This window comes from Prionailurus viverrinus, chromosome F2 (genome assembly GCF_022837055.1).
Source record: "Prionailurus viverrinus isolate Anna chromosome F2, UM_Priviv_1.0, whole genome shotgun sequence".
In the NCBI taxonomy this organism is placed as follows: Eukaryota; Metazoa; Chordata; class Mammalia; order Carnivora; family Felidae; genus Prionailurus; species Prionailurus viverrinus.
Window position 1 is genome coordinate 4,487,148 of NC_062578.1, and position 22,011 is coordinate 4,509,158.

The following is a 22,011-nucleotide window of genomic DNA, read 5'->3' on the forward strand; positions in this document are numbered from 1 at the left end:
TGCATCATAGTGACTTGATGTTTTTATACATTACGAAATGATTTCCGTGGTAAGTTTAGTTGCCGTCTGTCACCATACAGATTGATTATATTCTCTGTGCTGTATACTGCACCCCCATGACTTACTCATTTTATAACTGGAAGTTTATACTTCCTAATCTCTTTCACCTGTTTCATCTGCCCCTCCCCCTCCCCTCTGACCAACAGTCTGTTTCCCTTATCTATGAGTCTGTTTCTGTTGTTTGCTTAGATTCCAAACTCTACAGCAAAATCATACAGCACTGGTCTTGCTCTGACTTGTATCACTTAGCATATTACCCTCTAGGTCCATCCATGTTGCTGCAAATGACAAGATTCTTTGTATTCGCTGAGTAATAGTCCATTCTGTATCTTTTACCACATCTGTATCCAACTGTCTCTGCATTCTTATCCAAATTCATGGTTCGTGAATTTACAACTTCACAGGTTGTATTACTGGTGACACAGCTAGTTCCAAACCCTTCTTTTGAGAACACTGTTTTAAAATGTCTTTGAAGTTTTGCTGTCTCGCAAAGAGTTTATCAGCTACTGCTTCCTGTTTCTACCCACACTGTATCTTCCCAAATGCACTCCGTTCTTTCAGCGTATTCTTGCAGTGCACTCTATTCTACTGTCATGGCTGCTTTAGGTAGGGACTTCCGAGGGGAATATATGACTCCAGGTTTGCCTCTGGAGGGAGACTTTTCTCCCCTCAGTCGGAATACGTATCAATAAATATTCTCAGTTGGCTACTTTCAGACCGAGGGTGTGGATTTAGAGCCATCTACAATCGGGAAATGTCATGTTACTTTTGATTCTGTACTTGCTGCCTGTCAAACCTTCGTAAAAATGAGGTACCCAACATGGAGATGATCTGCAATGCTTATGATTTCCATAAATATGGACTATAGATGGAAGTACCTGAGACTTCTCCCTCCTACTCCTTGTTATTCGCATGTGACCTCAGTAGGTCTGCAATCTATACAATTTCTCTCCGGTGTGGGGCAGGACATCCAGAAAAAGTCTTGATGCCAAAGCCCAAAAGACCACTGAATTAAGAAAACCTAACTCTCCATCAGTGAAGTTTTCAAAGGAAGATCTTAATCAAAAGAAGGAAATGTGAAAATTAGTCAAGGGAAACCTCACCAAAATGGATTGGAGAGGCCAGAAGGGGGAGCTTTCACACCATACCACTTTGTGTCCATTACAGAAAGAAGTGTGGATAACAGACCCCAACAGAAGAGTCATCAACAGGTAAGAATCATCAATCACAGGCAACAACAGGAAAAGATGCACATCGCATCTCCTGTAAGAAATCAACGACGCCAGCAACTCAGCCAATGAGAAACCATCATCGGCCTGAATTCTTGCTTTTCTCCGATAGACTTTGGTCCAAAACAACAGCTCCCAACTCCCTCTTTCCCCATGAAATAACATTTTCTCCTTTGTTTGTTGGACTTGCCTCTGGCTTACCATAGCCTGTTTGCCCCAAATTGCAATTCTCTCCTATTCGTGAATAAATCCATTTTGCTGTCAAAAAAAGAAAATTATTGAGAATTATTTTGTAGCATAGAATATGAACTATCTTGGTCAATGTCCCTTGTGCACTTGAAAATGTTGTATAGTTTTCAGGCTTAAGGCGGATTGCCCTATTAATACCAGTTAGGTCAAATTGGTTGATACTGTTATACTTGTCTTCTATACACTTGGTGATTTTTCTGTCTACTTTTCTATCAATTATTGACAGAAGAGCGTTGAATTTGTTCATTTCTGCTCTCGTCCCATATTTTGGTTTCTTGATTTTGTAACTCTTGCATGATGTGCTCGCTTGGCAATTTTTGATTCAATGATGAGAATTGTTAATGTTGGGTTACTGGGTGCTAGATTTTGTTGCACTTCTTTGATAAATAGTGGACTTCATTCTGGCACTGAGAGCGGTTTGATTCTCTCTGGTTTTCTTTAACCTGTGCCAGACCAGGTCAAGGAGTCTTCGTAAAAGGACTCATGTAGCCCCTCTATCAAGATGACACTTTGCTGAGGACTCTTTCCAGTGCTATGTCGCATGAGGTCCTTCCGTACTGGCTGGAGGTAGCACAAACTATTCTCAGGCCTGTGTAGGAGTTTCTGGCACTTTTTTGACTTAGAGCTTTCCAGTCGTCCTCTTCTGAGCGCAGGTAGTTTCCTCTAACTACCTGTGCTGATCAGTATCCAGACAAAGACTAGGAGAAGCTTCTTCAGGTCTTCAAGGCTCTCTCTGTGCAGCTCTCTGCTCTCTGGTGCCCCATACCACCAATTTTCTCCATGCCACGATCCCCAAACTCCAATCTCTGTCTCCTCAACGTAGCTAGTCTCTGGCTGTGTAACCTTCCCTGTGCTTCTGTCTGGAAGCTCCCTCTGGGCAGTGAGCTATGACATCACAGAGATCACATCTTGTGTCCCTGTGTCACGGATCACAGCTCTTTGTTGCCTGTTGTCCAATGTCTGAAAATGGCTGCTTTATATATTTTGTCTGGTTTTCTAGTTTTTAAGAGCACAATGTAAATCTCTCTCCTACAACATCGTAGTTACAAGAAGAAATTTGTCTCTGTTTATAAATCAGTGAAACCTTTTTAGATGTTATACATCAAAGATGCTTTTAACACTGAGAATAAGTTACTAGTCATCATGATGGAAGGGTTATACTAAATAAAGTCTTTTTTTTTAATTTTTTTTCAACGTTTTTTATTTTTATTTTTGGGACAGAGAGAGACAGAGCATGAACGGGGGAGGGGCAGAGAGAGAGGGAGACACAGAATCGGAAACAGGCTCCAGGCTCTGAGCCATCAGCCCAGAGCCCGACGCGGGGCTCGAACTCACGGACCGCGAGATCGTGACCTGGCTGAAGTCGGATGCTTAACCGACTGCGCCACACAGGCGCCCCCTAAATAAAGTCTTTAATGAAGAATCTTTACCACCATAATGGTCTATCTTTTATTCTGAATTCTGGGCTCTAATTTATCTTGAGAAAGGAAAAAAAAAAAAAAAAAAAAAGATTATCTTCGACATTCAGAAACCGACCTGGCACTCATGGATGGACCATGGGACTCTACTAAACGTAATCTCACAGAATTCAAGCTAAGACAGGGTTACCCTGAGACCTTGATAAAATGGTACAAGACACGGCTACTTCTAAATTTTGTCTAAGCACAAATAAAAACAAGATTACTTTTCCACCCATGAAATGCCAAACATTCTCTTCTTTTGACCAGATTGAGTGAATGCTATATCCTTACCAATTACAGCTTTATCATCATTCTATTCTCTACTCTCTATAGATAAGATTTATTACGATACACAATCACAGACTGGTGCACGCTTTCTGGCATTTTTCAATTTAGAGCAAATCCCTGCCTTCCTATCCTCTCAAAATCACCCAGCCAAAGTCTAAGTTTAAAATATGTTGTGTTTTTTTTTTTCTCACAGCCTCTTACTGATACTCCCGATTTATGACTCTACATAGCATGTGTTCTCAGTCACACTGCAAGGAGTGACAAACTCAACTTGTTTAACTATGGGAATATTGCTGGTGGTCTTTGGATGAATGGCATTGACAATGGACATAAACCCAAAGTAGCTCTAATGCAGGACTTTCAGGCAATGAATGAGCAAAAGAAATTTTACACATATATTCTTTTGTTCCAGGCAGAATTTGTGTATTTTCAAAGCATCGATAAATCCAAAAGCATTATGCCAATATCCCATTTCTTGTAATTTTAGATGCTTAACAAACTTTAATTAGGCTTGAAACTTCTTGAAAACAATAAGATTTCTTTTAAAAGCTTTGAAATATTAACTGTACGATCTGAGATATTTACATGTTTAAAAAGATTATCTTTTTAGCATTTATAGTCATTTATGGTTTACAGTAAGTAATCAAGTTGGAAAGTCCTTTAAAATAAACTAGACAGGGGCGCCTGGGGGGCTCAGTCAGTTAAGCTTCCGACTTCAGCTCAGGTCATGATCTCACCGTTTGTGAGTTTGAGCCCCGTGACGGGCTCTGTGCTGACAGCTCAGAGCCTGGAACCTGCTTCACATTCTGTGTCTCCCTCTCTCTCTCTGCTCCTCCCCCCTCATGCTCTGTCTCTCTCTCCTTCAAAACTAAATAAACATCAAAAAAAAAAATTAAAAAAAAAAACAGATCACGACAGGTCAAAGAAATTAAGTTAATTAATATTTTGTATCACTGGTTAAATTTAAATTCGCATTTTAAAACACACCATTTAAATTATCCGTTTCTTAAAAGTAAAAACTAAATAAGCTGTTTCTTGTCAAAAGTTGTACGGAAAATAATTAGTAAAATAATAATAAATATCGCTATAGAAATTCACAGATATTGTTCTTTCAGGATCTTCTCTTGCCAAGTGTTTCATATATATTATCCTTAGATCTCAGAGCCAGCGTGGCACATACTTACTATTCTCCTCATTTAAAAAACAATGAAAGGTTAATAAGCGCGGCACATGTTCAATCAGATCAAACTTAGTTCAGTCTGATTTCTAAGATCTTGTGTTTTCAGAAACACTGTTCTGCCTCTTTCCATGATTTCGGTAGACAATGGAATAAGATGTTGATATTTAAGGCATGGAGTGAAATGTAACACAGGCATGAAAGCCTGCTGTTATCTAACAGAAATACTCTAGATAAAATAGACCATTCAGGATTAAGTAAACATCTAAAGAACAGGAAAAGTAAGGAATGTGAAGTTAGACACTGGAAAGGAAATGTAAGTTAAACAATAATGACTAACTAAAATACTGTCGTTTCTAGTTCAATGGTCTTAAGAGGAAAATGACTAGAAGATACCATTTTCATGAGACATATTTCGTGCCTACTAAGGAGGCTCGGATGAGACATTCAATGGCAAAAAAAGTAACCAATGAAAATAGGTCCATGTATCTGTACAATAAAGATGGAAGTTTTAGATGAACAGCTAATTGAAAGCAAGATGGCTGATTAATAAGAAATATTATTTTTAATAACTTATTGACAAATTGGCTTCCATACAATACCCAGTGCTCATCCCAACAGGTGCCCTCCTCAATGCCCATCACCCACCCCCCCTCCCTCCCACCCCCCATCAACCCTCAGTTTATTCTCAGTTTTTAAGTGTCTCTTATGGTTTGCCTCCCTCCCTCCCTGTAAATTTTTTTTCCCTTCCCCTCCCCCATGGTCTTCTGTTAAATTTCTCAAGGTCCATTAAACTGTGCTTTCTAAGCACATGGCAATTACTCTTGTTTTTAAAGGTAGAAGCATTACAGTCCTCTGTGTCATTTGTAGAATAAGAACGTGCTTTGAAGATACTATCCCCCCTTAACCAGTGGCGTTCGGCTATATATAAAATGGAAAATTATACCCAAGAAATATGGTCTTTCCACTTGGTAAAACTGATTGTATCCTCACAAGTGTATTCATTTTAATATACACTTTCTTAATTTGTAATCATTCTATCTTCCTACATAAAAATTCAATCATTATAATTCTTATAAAGATAATTACTCCCCTGACACAATCAATATAAGGATACAAATTACTTTATAAAAATAACAATGTCTTATTAATGTTTAAAATAAGATTTGTGTTTTAATTTATAACTCTGTTGTGCTTAATCACAAAATTTCTCTTCATGTAGCCAACACACAGAGGATAATCTAATGCAACACAAAGACAGGATTCACCCTTAAAGCAGAATGTGGTTTGTCACTATTTTGTACAGTAGATCTCTAGGCATCTAGGATCTTGCATAACTAAAAGTTTGCACCCTTTGAGTAACATCTCCTCATTTCTCCCTCCCCCATCCCCTGGGAGCCACTATTCTACTCTGTGTTTCTTTGAGTTTGACTATTTAGATTTCTCTTAGAAATGGCATTATTCTGTGATTCTGTGTCACTTCTGTGTCAGGCTTATTATTCTGTGATTCTGTGACACTTCTGTGTCAGGCTTATTTCACTTAGCATAATGCCCTCCAAACTCAACCATTTTATCACAAATGGCAGAATTTCTTTCTTTTTTAAGCTTGGATAATATTCCATTGTATGTATGTGTGCGTGTATACATATATATATGCACACATATATATTTTTTCCTTATCCCATTCATCTGTCAACGGACATTTAGATTGTTTCCATCTCTTGGCCATTGTAAATAACCCTGCAGTGAGCATGGGAGTGTGGGTATCACTTTGAGATCCTGATCTCAACTTCTTTGAATAAATACCCAGAAGTGGGATTGGTGGATCACATGGTAGTCTTATTTTTAATTCTTTGAGGAACCCCCATACTGTTTTCCATAGCGGCTGCACCAACTTACACTCCTACCAATGGCGCACAAGAAATTACCTTTCCTCTACACCATCCTTGCCTGCGGTATTTTTTTTTTCTTTTGGATAATAGCCATCCTAACAGGTGTGAGGTGACTTCACATTGTGGTTTTAATTTGCATTTCTCTGATGATTAGTGATGTCGAGCACATTTTCATATACTTGTTGGCCATTTGTGTGTCTGTTTTGGAAAAATATCTATTCAAGTCCTTTGCCTATTTTTTAATCTAGTTATTTGGGCTTTTGCTATTAAATTCTAGGAGTTCTCCCTACATTTTGGATTTATTAGATGAATGTTTGCAAATGTTTTTTTTTCCATTTCATAAATCGCCTTTTATTTTGTTGATGGCTTCCTTTGTTGTGCAGAAGCTTTTTAGTTTGACATAGCTCTAGTTGTCTATTTCTGCTTTTGTTGCCTGTGCTTTTCCTTTAAAAATTTTTTTTTAACGTTTATTTACTTTTGAGACAGAGAGAGACAGAGCATGAATGGGGGAGGGGCAGAGAGAGAGAGGGAGACACAGAATCCGAAACAGGCTCCAGGCTCTGAGCTGTCAGCACAGAGCCCGACGCGGGGCTCAAACTCGCGAACCTTGAGATCATGACCTGAGCCGAAGTCGGACGCTTAACTGACTGAGCCACCCAGGCGCCCCATGTGCTTTTCCTTTATATCCAAGAAATCATTGAAGGCCAATGTCAAGAAGATGTTGTGTATGATTTCTTCTTGTAGTGTTATAGTTTCACAACTTAATGCTGTATTGTATGCTTAAAAATTTGCTAAGAGGATAGATGTTAAGTGTTCTTATCACAAATAATGAATAATAATAATAATAATAACTAGGGGGATTGATGAAAGGAAACTTTTGGAAGTGATGCATATATTTATAGCATAGATTTTGACAATGGTTTCACAGGTGAATACTTATCTCTAAACTCAAGTTGTTTACATTAAGTATGCACAGCCATTGAGGTATGTCCATCATACCTCAATGAGGTGGTTTTAAAAAAAGAATGCAGTTTATCAAATTTCCAACTGACCAAAAGATTAAAAAAAAACAAAAAAAACAACAAAAAAAAAGAATTAGGCTGGGGCACCTGGTTGGCTCAGTCAGCTAAGCATCCAACTCTTGGTTTCAGCTCAGGTCGTGATCTCACCGTTTGTAGGTTTGAGCCCTGGGTCGAGCTCCACGCTGACAGCACGGAGCCTGCTTGGGATTCTCTCTCCCTCTCTCTCTGCCCCTCCCTCACTTGCTCTCTCTGTCTCTCTCTCTCTCAAAATAAATAATCTTAAAAAGAAAAAAAGAATTAAGCCCACAAATCCTTCTTCAATATCCCTTCCTCACTGCTCATTTCCACTTTTTTAAACCACAGACTGTGTCTTAAAGACTAAAGGAATATCAAAAAGTGTATTTTCATACTGAATGTAGACGGTCACATCAGTAGCAGAATTGGTATTACAATGTCCTACCATATTTGCAAGGCTGCACAAAAACCTCTCACGTGTCCCTGCCTTCCTCAAAAAGGAACTTAATCTTAAAACAGTTATGTGCAATAAGAATCCTATTTATTATAGGTCTTAAAGAACAAATATTTCAGGTACCTCAAGCTCTTTAGTTTGGGAGAGATACATGGAAATGAACTGACTTTCAGAGCTATGATTAAAATCATGAAAATTTCCAAGGATTAGAGATTACATCTTTGTATTCCAAAAATCCTCTTTGAATAATGATTCACAAGAGCATGGAATCATGCTTTAAAGTTAGCAAGCAGAAATGCCTGTTTCCATGGCTTTAAACAATAGTATTACTCATGTTAGTAAGACCAATGATTGTTATCAGAATGTAAAGCATTTACTGATGAGAATCATGTGCACTTTAGAATTAGAACTTTTCATGTTAATTTTTATAAATCATTTGTAAATATATTTGATGAACAACACAACACAGTCATAAAGATTTTATTTGTTGTTGCTATTAAAGAATTTATACTTATTTGTTTTTGTGATGGTTGCACAATGTAGTAAAAATTTCCTAAAACGTTACACAATTTAAGATAATAAAGGAAAAGATGAAGAAACACACTTTGCCACAGGATAGATCATTAGTCGTGTAAAAGAAAATTAGCAAGGGGAGAAGTAGATGGAAACGATAATTTTTAAAAGTGTGTTTGATTGATCATATTTTAATACTATAACCTAACACTTTGGCCCTCCAGGAAAAAAGAAATCTAGATTTTTTTCAGACATTTAGGAAGTATATTTATTATAGAAATGATTGCAAACAGCCTTTTGAAAATAAGAAGCCACATTGAAGACAGAAATAAAGCTCAGAGTCAAAAGCTTCTGGTATTTAAGAGTCGTATTAATTAAAAATCAAAGAGCATTCTATATCTCTAAGCTGCAAAAAATATCACGTAGCTTGTCAGGAATGAGGCAAAACCTCTTCAAATATCTAACTAGATTTTGAGTCACAGGCACTAATAATTGAGAGAAATATCTGAATAAAATATCAAATGGCCAGTCGGTAGCAGTGTAACTATATATCATGACTTTTTCATACCGAAAACTCTTATTTCACACTGAAATTCTGAAAGGTGAACCTACAGTTTATGAGATTTCAAACTCTTTGAAACCAGCAGTAGGGCATCACATGTGAAAAGTGCACGAGGATAACAATCAGGAGATCTGGGTTGTAGATCTTTTAACCTGAGGCAACTCATTTAATTGACATCGGATTTGGTTATTAATTTGTCACATGAGGGGTTAGATGTCATGCTCTGGGAATTCCCATATCAGTTAAATGTCTATGAGCTTGATAAATTAATAAATAATCACAGCTATCAATTACCTTCTGTGAAATGCCTATTTTGTGTCATATGATCAGCTAGAGTCTTTGCATGGAATATCTTAATCTTCGCGGCAGGAATATCTTTATTCCCGAGATTTGGAAACAGAAATTCAGGGAAGGCAACTTGCCCAATAGCACACCACTAATAAATGCAGGAGCTGGGATTCCAGCTGGGCTCTGTCTTCCTGCCCTCATGCCAACTCCATCATACATTCTGATTTTTATCCAACTGATGACAGAATATTCAATCATTCGAGCTGCATGACAAAGCTTAAAATAATTGCTCAACTATCACATAATGGCATTAAAAGAGCTTCCACTCGAACGGCAACCATCAATGATTCAAGAAAGAAGTTTTTATTACTTACAGCTGTTCCAAGGATCTGAGTCCTTTAAAGGTTTGCTTGTCGAGGGCATGAATTTCATTCTTGTACAGATACCTGAAAACCATAACAAATCCTATTAAATTCTAAATTCATGTAAATACTACATGTCTTATATCAGGACTTTTTAAACTGCAATGTGGCTCTAAACAGCTTTGGGATGTTCACAGATTCTCTAAAAATAAACGGAAACTTTGATTTCATTTAAATATGTTCAGATATCTGGGTAAGACAGTTCCAAGGCTCTCAGATTCTCAGAGCTCCTTGATCCAAAATATTAAGAATCACTGCCTTAAATTCTAAAACTTAGCGTGATGGTAAAAAATTCTGACAAATGAGGTCACATGTATTGGGTAGCAACTTCTCTGAGGAAAAGAAATGTTTGTCTAGAACAAATTTTTCCCATCTATTCTATCATACAGAATATATTGAACTAAGAGTTACATTCGTCAAGTTGGCAAATATCACAGGATTCTTCTGAAGGGGGATAAACACATATTAACAGATCCACAAGAGGTATTTTGGTTCTGTCACGGCTGCTGCTGAAAACCTACAGGAAAGGATACTGTGAATGGATTTCCAGATAGGAGGATGTAACTAATCTGGCCAAAAGGCTTGATGAGAACAAATTTATGTAACACGTAAGCACTACGTCCTTTTTTCTTCAACTACGGGATGGCAAAGTTATTTCATTTTTAAATCTCTTTGATTTTTGTGGATGTCATGAAAGCGAAACCCGGATCATTCCTACTTGCGCCTCTGAGGATCCGAGGCAATCAGAATTCCTGAAACGTTCCGTCAAGTTCCTGTAGAATGTGCCCCTGCCTAGGTTAGAGGTCACTGTGATTGTGCCTGCATCAGAATCCTCTGGTGTTTTGTAAAACACACTGGCTCCTGAGCTTGCCCCAAAACTTACTCAATCCAATTCTCTTGGAGTGACGTCTAGGAAACTGCATTTTTAACAAGTTTCCCAGTTGATTCTGAGGCAATCTATCTCCACACAAACCATAGAAATCACAATTCTAGTTGAAAATGAAAAAGAAATTGCTTTTCCAAAACTTGCTTACTGAAACTTTGGAAGTTCCAAATTACTTTCCTTTCCCACAGATTAGAACTCCTATAAGTTTTTCAGAGCAGTAGTGACTGGTGGAGATTTATGTCTAACTGGAGAGATTTCCTTGGCGTTATTTGATACTACGGAAGATCTTGCTTTGACCCCAAATCTCAAAAATATAGCTACATGTGAGGATGGCAAGAAAAAGAACCTTCTAGAACCATGTTTCTTCAACTAGCTGATAAGCAGCATTGAGCTGTGGTCTCAAAAACCACCACTGGTTCTCAACTGTGGTTGTATGTGAATCAGTGTATGGGTATATGAATCGATAACATTTCTAAGACATCATTTTGAGCTCTGTCTCAGGCCTTGTGCTGGTATCTGGGAGCATGCCTCTGCAAATTCTGATTTAATAATGGGTCTGGCAGATGGAATTGGCACTGGGATTCTTCAAAACTCCACAGATGATAATAATATACGGTAAAGTTGAAAACTTCTATTCCAGGGCTATAGACCAGATAAAAGTATGTTGTAAACTTATTCCAAAGGATTCAGATATACCTCCCTGTAAAGGACCCTCCGACTATCAGAATGTCAAGGAACCACATTACTTTTCAGGGATCACATCTTGAGGCATTAAAAAAAATTGATCCAATCTCTGTACAGATGCATGTAAAGTCTTAAATAGGTTTCTGCTATTATCACATTAAAAATGATGAACTGCCTCATAAAAATTAAACTAAATTATCAAATATTCATTGAGGAGCCTCAAAACTGAAAACTACCCATAAAATTTTATATCATATCCACAGATTCCTTTTAGATTCATCTTTTATAGAAAATGATACTGAAAAGGTGACCAAATAATAGTAGGAAAAAAAAAAAAGAAACAGAACTTCTGTTGTTAGATCCACACATGTTGATTAAAACAATAAAGTATACATTCAAGAAACACTGCTACTTAGGTTAACACCAGCAAGAGAACTTCCAGCTTCCTGTGGGATAATGGTAGCCTGAATTTGAATCTGTCCATACATCCTGAAAATCAGCTAAGAGGAAAACACAAATCACTAGGAGAAACAGAAAATTAGTCACTTCAATTTACATTTAAGTAGGGAAAATACTAACATCAGCAAAGTGAGCTCCAGAGGCTGCTTTGCAGAAAAGTGTCAGGTAGGATTTTATAGACGAGAGAGAGATGGGAGGAGGGCATGGAACAGGAACGCTGAGAGAGTACCAACCTGATGAGAACCTGTCCGTCCTGGGGAAGCAGAGCCCTAGTTCTTGGGAATTGACATAAAGGGGCCAGGAAAGTGAATGGGGGGGTGGGGGGGCACCTGAAAGTAGCGAGGCATCTTGTGGAGGAGTGGTATTCCATGGAAAGAAGGAAGAAGCCAAAAAGTCTTACCAAAATAAGATAACATCACAGAATCTGAAGACGCACCAAAAAGAGGCTGTATTAACTAAACAAATTGTACTTCACTCTCTCAGCAGGAGGGCATGGTCTTGAACTAAGAAATAAGCCATCCAAAGTTCTCTCTACCCTCATATTTAATCACCTGTCACTCAAACCAAACGTTAGTATCTAAACTTGAGGAAAATTGCACAAGAAAACAATAAACTCATATTTGAATATCAATGCAAAATTACATGCAACTGAACTCACCATTTAATAGTTCTATGGAGCAATATTTGTGATTATCATCTAAAATACTGAAGAAACCCATACTGATTGCTATCTTCATTTCCAGATACCATGACTGTATGACTGGAAATTGTAAAATAATCAATCCCAAAATTATTACCAAAACATTAGGAGAATTTAGTAAGATTACAAACTATAAAATGAACCTATGATATCAATGGCCTTGGGGCGCCTGGGTGGCTCAGTCGGATGACCTGAGCCAAAATCAAGAGTCGAATGCTCAGCCGACTGAGCCACCCAGGCACCCTCAACACAATTTTATATAGGTGAATAAGCTGATTCTAATGTTTCTATGGAAAAGTAAACAAATAAGCTAGATACACCCTAATTAAGAAGTTCGACGAGGAGACAGGCTATAACATATATTTAGGAAACTCAATAAAACCTCTATAATTAAACCAGTGTGGTGTTGGCACACGAATAGTCCAATGGGGAAAACAAAATAAAAGGTTTAGCTGTAGAACTATATATATAAATTTAGAATATAATACAGATTCATTTTCAAATAATAGGTGTTGAGAAAAAAATGAATTATTTCTTTTTAAAATTATTTTACTTTATTTTATTTTTTTGAGAGAGAGAGAGAGAGCTCATGAGTGGAGGAGAGGAGCAGAGGGAGGGAGAGAATCTTAAGCAGGCTCCATATGCTCAGTGCAGAGCCCCATGCAGGGCTCGATCCCAGGACCATAAATTCATGATCTGAGCCCAAATCAAGAGTGCATCGTTCAACTGCCCGAGCCACCCAGGTGCTCAACAATGAATTCTTTTATTAATGGAATGGTGGAAGATTTTCCAACTGTGACTCATAATCCAGAAACAATTCAAAAATAATATTTTTTAAATAATAAAATGTCACTTGGAAAAAAATTTCATATCCAAGTCAAAAAAGAAAGAGAAAATTTTGAGAGCTATTACCACATAAAGATTAACATTTGAGAAGAAAAACAAATTTTCAATCCTAAAATGGGCAAAAGCCATTACGGACAGCATACATTTAACACACATAAAACCGATTCAAACACGTGAAAAGATATTAAGCTGCACTCCTAAGATCAAACGCAAATTAAAATGATACTGAGATACCATTTCTAACCTTTCACCCTGAGGAAAAAAGTCCTCCATTCTGTCAACCTGACCTGCTGCTGAGATTGTATGGAAACAGGCCCTCTTGTGCGTTGCTAGTGGTGACGCGTCATGGCACAGCCCTTAGGGAATGGAATTTAGCAATACGTGCAAAAATTGAATAGATGTTTACCTTCTGACACAGTAATCCGACTTCTAGAAATAAAGATATTCCTCTACAAAAAAAAATGGCATATACACAAGATTTGATAATCTTTTAAAAAAGAAAATCACTGAAGACTATTCAAATGTTTATCAGCAGGATCTGACTGAATAAAATATGGTAGAGTCACATCACGGAGAACAATGAAGCCTTAAAAGATGAGAAAGCCCTCTATGAAAGTCTATACAGTGATGTCTAGTATTTATTAAGTGAAAACAAAAAAAACAAAACCTTCCACATATTGTATAATTTGATTGTTTATTTTTACACAAAAAACAATTAAGAATAAGAAGATGTAATATATATGTTATAACATGCGGTGCCTGGGTGGCTCAGTGGTTAAGCGTCCAACTCTTGGCTTCGGCTCAGGTCGTGAGCTCATGGTTCATGAGTTTGAGGCCCACCTGGGGCTCTGTGCTGACAGCATGGAGCCTGCCTGGGATTCTCTGTCTCCCTCTCTCTCTGCCTCTCCCCCAATTATGCTCTCTCTCTTCCTCCCTCTCTCTCAAAAATAAACATTTAAAAAAATTAAGAGTAAGAATATGTAATATATATATTACAATATGTTATATATAACAAACATATGGTAAACATATATATTTATTTTGGCATAAAGAATATATATGTTTTCAATTTATATATTTTATATAATAAATATATATATGTATATATATATATATATATATATATATATATACTTTTGCATTAAAAAACACAGGTATAGTAAACCAGAAACCAACTACTAGGGCTATTATGTACAAGGGGGTGGGTAGGCACTAAGTGAAGAAAAAAAGGTTGTAAACAAGTCTTCTTGAGTATATTTTGTTATGTAATTAAAATTTCTAACCACGTTAATAATTAACACGTTTAAATATGTGATTAAATACAAAATAAAATGCAAAGTTAACATGAAGTAAAAAATAGAAAAACAACTGACCTTACGGTCTACAAAACTGATAACAGAAAAACACAGAGAAATTTTTTTTCAGGTAGGTGTTACCAAACTGCTCCAACTTTACACTGTATGTAGAATATTTTCTATTGGAAAAAAATGGAAATGAAAAGAAATCTTAAACATAGTGGGTTTAATTTTTTAGCTATATGGCTATTTAAGTTGCAAAGAATATTAATTATAAGATAAAATCAATTGGCACCAAGATTTTGAAGAATAATATTAGTATGTACAAAGATTATCACTCTAAGAAAAATGATATACAAGTGTTGAAGTGAGAAATTAAGAAAAATCAGCCTTCAAGATCCTGAGCCCAATTCCTTCGGATATACACCCAAAACTGAGAATGGTAGTTCTATTTTTAATTTTTTGAGGTACCTCCATACTGTTTTCCATAGTGGCTGCACCAATTTGTTAGATTATATTCATATAAATATAAAATCACAATTTAAAAAAAAAAAAAAAAACCTTCTTCCACTCCCTCAAAAATCCTACAGTTAATGTCCTAATAAAGACACTTGGCATTCAGATCTTATTTTCAAATGCTATTTTCCACCAGAACTAATCAAGCTATTTGAAGAAATGGCTGCTTCCAGGTCTGCGGCAGCATAAGTATATAACATACAATCCTTCACTGGAAGCAATAAAAAAAAAGGACTCAAAGTTTAATGGGATCATTCCAAAGAACAAAGGAGTTAGCTTGAATAGTCTCCCACTGGCTGGTATATAGGAAAGCAATTGACTTGTGTATTAACCTAGCATCTTGCAACCCTGCTATAATTGCTTATTAGTTCCAGGAGTTTTTCTGTTGATTCTTTGGGGTTTTCAACACAAATAGTCATGTCATCTGAGAACAAATACAATTCTATTTCTTCCTTCCAAATCTGTATACCTTTTATTTCCTTTTCTGGTCTTAATTGCATTAGCTGGAACTTCCAGGGTGGTGGTTAAGTAGGAGTAGTAACAGGCAACATGCTTGCCTTATCACCAATCTTAGGGGGGGGATCATCTCGTTTTTCATTATTATCTGTGAGCTGTAGGGATTTTTCTTCAGTTCTTTATCAAGCTGAGGAAGTTCCTCTATCCCTGGTTTGTTCAGAGATTTATTAAGGGTGTTGAATTTTTATTATGGGTGTCAAACTTGGTCAAGTGCTTTTTCTGCATCTATTTATGTGGTTATAGGATGTTTCCTCTCTATCCTGTTGATGTGATGGATTATACTTATTGATTTTCAAGTGTTGAACCAGTCTTATACACCTGAGACAATTCTCATGTGGTTTGGGTGTACATTGTTGGATCTGAGGAGCTAACATTTGGTTCAAGACTTTTGCATTTATGTTTATGAGAGATATTAGTTGGTAGTTTCCCTTGCTTAAAATGTCATCTGGTTTTGCCATTAGGATCACTGATTTCTGCTCTATTTTTATTACTCCTTTTCTTCTGCTTGCTTTCAGTTTATAGTACTCTTCTTTCTTTAGTTTCTTAAGGTGGAAGCTTAGATTATTGACTTTAGATCTTCTTTTCTAAAATATGCATTCGATGCTATAAATTTCCATTAAGTACCGTTCTCACGGAATTCTTCAAATTTTGATAATTTGTGTTTTCATTTTCATTCAGTTCAAAATATTTTTAAGTTGTCTTGAAACTTCTCTGAACTATGTCTTATTTTTTCATTTTTTAAATGTTTTTAAAAGGTTTTATTTAAATTCCAGTTAGCTAACATACAGTGTTACATTAGCTTCAAGGGTACAATTTACACTCACATACAACACCTGGTGCTCATCACAAGTGCACTCTTTAATGTCCATCACCTATTTAACTCAGCCTACACCCACCTCCCCTCTGGTAACCATCACATTGTTCTCCATAGTTAAGGGTCTTGTTTCTTGCTTTGCCTCTCTTTTTTTATTTACTCATCTGTTTTGTTTTTTAAATTCCACATATGAGTAATATAATGTGGTATTTGTCTTTCTCTGAGTGACTTATTTCACTTAGCACACTACTCTCTAGCTCCATCCATGTCACTGCAAATGGCAAGATTTCGTTCTTTTTGATGGCTGAGTAATATCCTATTGTGTGTATATATACATATACACATATGCGCCACATCTTTATCCATTCATCAGTCGGTGGACATTTGAACTATGTCTTATGTAGAAATTTGTTGTCTAACCTTCACATACCGTGGAATAGTCCAACTATCTCTCTGTTATTGATTCCTAGTTTAAAGTCGTTATTGTCTGAGAACATATTCTGAATGACTTCTATCATGTTAAACTTGCTGAGATGTGTTTTATGGCCTAAAACATAGTCTATCTTGGTAAATGCTCCATGTGAACTTGAGAAGAATGTTTATTCTGCTGTTGGATGGAGTATTCTACAAACGTCTATTAGATGCAGTTGACTGATGGTGATATTCAGCCCAACTGTGTCCTTACTGATTTTCTGCCTGATGGATCTGTCACTTACATATAGAGAGGTGTTAACATCTCCAACTTATAAGAATGGATTAGTCTATTTCTCCTTTCAGTTCTATCAGGTTTTGCCTCAAAATACGATGTTCTATTGTTAGGTGCATATACATTAAGGACTTGTACGTCTTCTTAGAGAATCAACCTCCTTTATCATTAGGCAATGATGCCCTTTATCCCTTATAGTTTTTCTTGTCCTAAAGTCTGCTTTACCTGAAATTAATATAGCTTCTATAATTTTCTTTTGTGTTAGCATGGTACAACTCTCTCCACAGCCTTACTTTTCATCTCAATGTGTTTTAAATGTAAAGGGGTGGGGGTGGGTTGCAGACACATATAATTGGTTGTTTTTTTTTTTAATCCATTCAAATAGTGTCTTTCATTTAATTGCTGTATTTACACCATTCACATAAATGGTTACTGATATAGTTGTATTAGTATCTGTTTATGTAACGATTTTCTATTTGTTGACAATATTTATCAGGTAATAGTAACTGAAGTAAATAGCTGTTCAGTATGAAAGTATGACTTGTACAGTGTGTTTAAATTATTTTCATATGGTTTAGTAAAAATGTATTATGCATAAAAATATACAAAGTAAGTGAAATTTTTAATTAGTTTTTAGACGGAGGATATGTCAGGTATTCAAACTTTTCTATTGCTTACAACTTTTCAAATTAAAATGTTGAAAGGACATAAAAAGCATTAGGATGTTTATAACATAAAATTACATGCACATTTTAGCTCTTTCAAGTATTTTATGATGCAGACACAGAGATAAAACATATATTTTTAAGCAAACATGACAACTGTATGGGCCTCTACAAAGGCAAATAAAATTCTATTTACTTAAAAAAGTAAGACAACTTAGTATCAATTAATAGCCCTTTAAAGAAGGATGAGGGGTTAGTCCAAGATGGGAATTGCTATCCAAAAACAGCATTAACCGGGGGCACCTGGGTGGCTCAGTCGGTTAAGCATCCAACTCTTGGTTTCAGTTCAGGTCATGATCTTATGGCTCATGAGTTTAAGCCCTGCATTGGGGTCCTTGCTGACAGTGGAGAACCTGCTTGAGATTCTTTCTCTCTGCCCCTCTCCTGCTCACGTTCGTTCTCTCTCTCTCTCTCTCTCTCTCTCTTTCTCTCTCTCTCTCCCTCTCTCCCTCTCTCCCTCTCTCCCTCTCTCTCCCTCTCTCTCCCTCTCTCTCCCTCTCTCTCTCTCTCTCAAAAAATAAATAAACTTAAAAAAATTTTTTAAGAATAGCATTAACTTTAAACTTTTGGGACTGCTGAACGCATTATGAGATTATTTTTATTATCATATGCATTAATCATAACGTTTCAAACCAATAAGCTATTTTAAACATTTTTAAAAGATTACTCTATTTGAGTAAGACATAGAAGTTCAAAATAAAAATAATTGCTCCATTAAAGCTGAAAACTAATTTAATTTTATAAAGCCATATTTTTCCTCAGTAATAAATCAAGAGATACATCATCATAAAACTTCTCCAAAACCTGACCTGAGACAGTTTCTCTGAAAAAGTTAAGATATTTGCCTAATAACTAATGTGTTTGGATGCTTACAGAAAATGGTACAAGAATTTGAAGATGGTTTTGCCACCCGGTACCCACCTGCTTCCTTCTCACAGCAGCTCTGAAAAGCCTCGGGGATAGCTGATGGACTCACTTCCTGTGTCTTAGTTATGCTGGTTATACCCAGCTCCAGGGTCATAAAGTCAGGGACTCATTCCATTCTTCCAGCCACTGTGACTGGTTCAGGGAAGGACCTGAACTAGTGAAACAAGAGGGGACGTTGCTAAGCTTCTCATGTATCAAAAATGCTTCCTCTATTTTACTCACGGGTCAACAGAACAGACCCATCGTTTTCCCCACATAAGGTGGTGTTACGAGTCCGAACAGAAATCTTGCTAAGTCAACAGGGAAACATGGAGCTTCCAAGGTCCACCAGGTAGGGCTTCTGGATGGACGAGACCTAAGAGATGGCCCAGTTGAGAGATGCAAAGAAACAAAACCCTCTGTAACCCTTTGAGCCGCTGGGTCAAACTAGGCCTGATGCCAGAAGTACCTCTACAATTTATAAGCCCCTCTGAGCAGTTTCATTGTTTCTTTATTTTGCTCTATTGCAACCAAGAAAGACTAAACTGATATTATGTTTAAAATAAAAGAGTAGAAAGGAAAAGAAAAAGAGAACCCTCTTTTTTTTTCTATCTTTCTATCTCTTCATCCTCCTTGTCTCTGCATTCTTCCCAGTGTCTTCAGCAACATGAAAACCCAACAAACCTGGAGCTTTTTATTTTTAAAAAGTACCACCATGAGAAGCCATTTCCCCACTTTTTAAATGTGTTTCTCTACTAACAACAGTGTATACTCGCACTATAGTATCGCATTTCACTCATTGTGTAATTCTAACATTCAAACGAGAATTAGTGAGAGTCAAGCAGTAGGTTTGTTGTATAACTGAAACAACGCATGTGCAAAAGTCTTTAAATGGGCAAAGTTCCTGCGGAAGCCACATCTATTCTTACCACATGGGGGAAAAACTAAAGTTTCTTCTATACTCTAAAACTGTGTTCTGCATGATTTCAAAGGTAATGATTTATAATTTTCCGAAACTCAGAAACAGTCATAGAAAAATGACAATTAAAAATTATATCATCATGTATCTCTGTCCTTTTAAAAAAAAATTTGCCAGATAATTTAAGTTACTGAAAGTAAAGTTCTATTTATTAACATGTGCTAAGTATTCCAGAGATATCTGCGTTTGAAATTCAAGTCTGGCTTTCAATAACAAATTTATTTCAGTTCTACAACAACTAGGGCCAAGAGCTTAATCATCATTTTTCATCAACATTTATTCATTTTGGAAAGAAAGTAGAGCAAAACCTTGGACTGCGAGTAACTTGTTCTGCGAGTGTTCCACAAGACGAGCAAACATTTCTACTAAAGGAGCCATGTCTTGCAATATGAGTAGTACGTGACGCTGAACGTCACATGATCACGACTGAGCCAAAGGTTCTTCTTGCTCACGCTCTCTCGAGCTCTCTCTCTCTCTCACCTCAGGATGGTGGGTGATCGTCTCCCATGCTCGGATGCTCGCTCCCAGGCCGCGGTGTTTGGCAGAAATCAGTGATTTTTCACAATGTTGGAAGGTGCCCACAATTGGCACTACTATCTTTTTGTCACTTTAGCACCTGTGGACAGTCCCTGGCTTTTGCAGACAAGAGTAAGCTTAGGAATGCGTTGCTTCCTTCTAGGTCAGGCTGCCTGCAGATAGAGACCCTTTCCTCTGCTGCCTTATTGCCAGTCACACTAAGTAGAGTATATGACAAGAGTTTATCGTTACTGTAGTCAACACCCATGCCAGTGTATACAATGGCCCTCTCACTAATAGTGCAAGTTGTCCTACACAATAACCCTCCTCTCTCTTATCTGTTTCACACCAGCCATGAAGGTTTCCAAAGGTAAGTGCAGGTTAATTTGTTCACTTTTCTTTTTTCTTTTTTCTTTTTTAAAATGTTTTTATGTATCTTTGAGACAGAGAGAGACAGAGCATGAGCAGGGGAGGAGCAGAGAGAGAGCAAGACACAGAACCCGAAGCAGGCTCCAGGCTCCGAGCCGTCCGCCCAGAGCCCGACGCGGGGCTCGAACTCACGCACTGTGAGATCATGACCTGAGCTGAAGTCAGACGCTTAACCGACTGAGTCACCCAGGCGCCCCCCTTTTTTTTAAATGTTTTTCATTCATTTTTGTGAGAGAGAGAGAGAGAGAGAGAGAGAAAGCATGAGTAGGGGAGGGGCAGAGAGAGAGGGAGACACAGAATCCAAAGCAGGTTCCAGGCTCTGAGCTGTCACTACAGAGCCCCACATGGGGCTCGAACTCAAGAACCATGAGATCATGACCTGAGCCAAAGTAGGATGCTTAACTGACTGAGCCACCCAGGCACCCCTATTTTTCTTTTGTATTTTGTATTTTCTTTATTATTTTGTATATTACAGGTTTTTAATCATTTTTATATGAATATTTCTAGGATGTAGAACAAATCTGAGTTTCCATTATTTCATTTGGGGAAATTCACTTTGATATACAAGTGTTTTGGATTACAAGCATGATTCCGCAACAGATTATGCTCACAAACCAAGGTCTTATTGTATTATACGTATTATAATACAGTATTATATGTATTATAATATCGCTAAAGACAAACTCCAAGCATACAATCGTCAGCTCAGAACCATTTTCACGGATCGTAAAAAATATTTTTAGGGGCACCTGGGTGGCTCAGTTGTTTAAGAAGCATCTGACTTGACGCTTACCTTAGGGCTTGTGAGTTCGAGCCCTGCGGTGGGCTCCTTGCTGACAGTGGGGAGCCTGCTTGGGATCCTCACTCTCCCTCTCTTTTTGCCCCTCCCCTGCTCTTGCACTCTTTCTCTCTCTCAAAATAAATAAGTACACTTTAAAAATATATATTTTTAGATAACACATATACAATAACATGGATGAACCTTGAAAACATCATATTAAGTGAAAGAAGCCAGACACAAAAGTATAAATATTGAATTATTCCATTTATATGAGGTACTTAGAATAGGCCAATTTATAGAGACATAAGTAGAATAGAGATTTGCAGGGCCTGAGAAGAGGGAAAAATGGGACGTAATTGTCTAACGGGTACAGAGTTTCTATTTGGGATGATGACAAAGTTCCGGAAATGGAAAATACTTATGGTTGCACAACATTGTGCATATGTGCATAATGCCACTGAATTGTACACTTAAAAATTATTAAAATGGTAAATTTTATGTTATATATATTTTGCCACAATAAAAACAAAGGAATTTTATCATATACTAGAGAGTTGTGATTATTAGCTATTTCTTCTTTTTGTTTGTTTTTTTTTTTTAAGTTTATTTATTTTGAGAGAGA

General features: G+C 37.0%; 1 protein-coding gene across 1 annotated transcript in view; it reads right to left on the minus strand.

Moving 5' to 3' along the window:
- Window positions 1-22,011, minus strand: part of PXDNL (peroxidasin like) — a 353,529-nt gene that overhangs the window by 178,075 nt on the left and 153,443 nt on the right. The window contains exon 4 of the mRNA XM_047842831.1: window positions 9,584-9,655. The gene's annotated coding sequence lies outside the window, so the exon portion shown is untranslated. The remainder of the gene's footprint in view (window positions 1-9,583; window positions 9,656-22,011) is intronic.